The following is a 1,079-nucleotide window of genomic DNA, read 5'->3' on the forward strand; positions in this document are numbered from 1 at the left end:
CCGCCGGGGGGACCGCGGGGGCAGTCCTGCCGGGGCGCAGAGGGGAGCTCCCCGCGAGGTGAGACCTGGGCACAGCCGCGGCCCCGGAGCAAAGGCCCGGGGGGAGGGCGGTCCCTGGGAGGGCGCCCCGGGTTTACTGCAGGTCTTGCTGCTGGTGGTCTGCGCGGGGTAGGAGGCGCGGTCTGGCGCAGCCCCTGCTGTGCGAAAACACTAAAGAGCAGCTAGGTGGAAACCTCGGGGCTCGCTGTCACCGGGCCCTCTCCTAGGCTGCTCTCTGGAACTGGGCTGGCAGATCCGACTCTTGGGGGCAGGGGACGCTCCCGAGCACGACTCCGAGGCCAAGGGCGCGCTGGCCTGGGCAAGGGGAGAGAGGGCGCCCGGGCAGCTCTAACTTCCCTCGCTCCCGTTTCATCCTCCCTCTCTCGTCTCTCCCCCAGCTAGTCTGCATGCCGGATGCCGCGCAGCGTGGGCGCCAGGCTGAAGGTCCGAGCTCGCAACGCAGCTCTGCGCTTTTCCTCGGTCCATGAGCCGGCCCTGGACCCGCTGCTGCTTGTGAGCTCCGGCAGCGGGGGCGGTGACTCGAGAGGCCGAAGGATCGCGGCGACGCCGCAGCAAGGACGCACCACCGCTGATCCATCTGGGGAGGCCGCTCCGTAGCCAGCAGACACCCCCGCGTCCCAGCCATCGCAGTTTAAGAAAGCGACGGTCAAAGGGACCGAGGCCACTGGGCTCCCCTTACCCGCCGACTTGGGGACCCCCCCCCAACCCTCGCTTCCGGGGAAGTTAAATCGGCCAGAGTTTGCCTTGAAGACGCGCCACGCCCCCTCCCCAATCTGAGCCTGGCTGGAAACCGAGCGCGCGCACTAGCGTGCGAAACAGAAGCGACGCTGCGCCCGGACGCTCACATCTTCAGCGCTAGGGAGAACTCCAGGGCGGGAGGCTGGATTGGTGGCGGCGGAGACAAAGCGGATACGAAACCAAGAGTCTAGGCGGACGTGGGGATCTGGTGCCGCAAGAGAAGAGGAGGCGGCAGCCGAGAGATCCTAGCGTCCTGGGGAGCGGGCGGCGGTCATGGGCGA

The sequence above is a fragment of the Fukomys damarensis genome, unplaced genomic scaffold (assembly GCF_012274545.1).
Source record: "Fukomys damarensis isolate Sample0158 unplaced genomic scaffold, DMR_v1.0_HiC HiC_scaffold_21, whole genome shotgun sequence".
Taxonomy (NCBI): domain Eukaryota; kingdom Metazoa; phylum Chordata; class Mammalia; order Rodentia; family Bathyergidae; genus Fukomys; species Fukomys damarensis.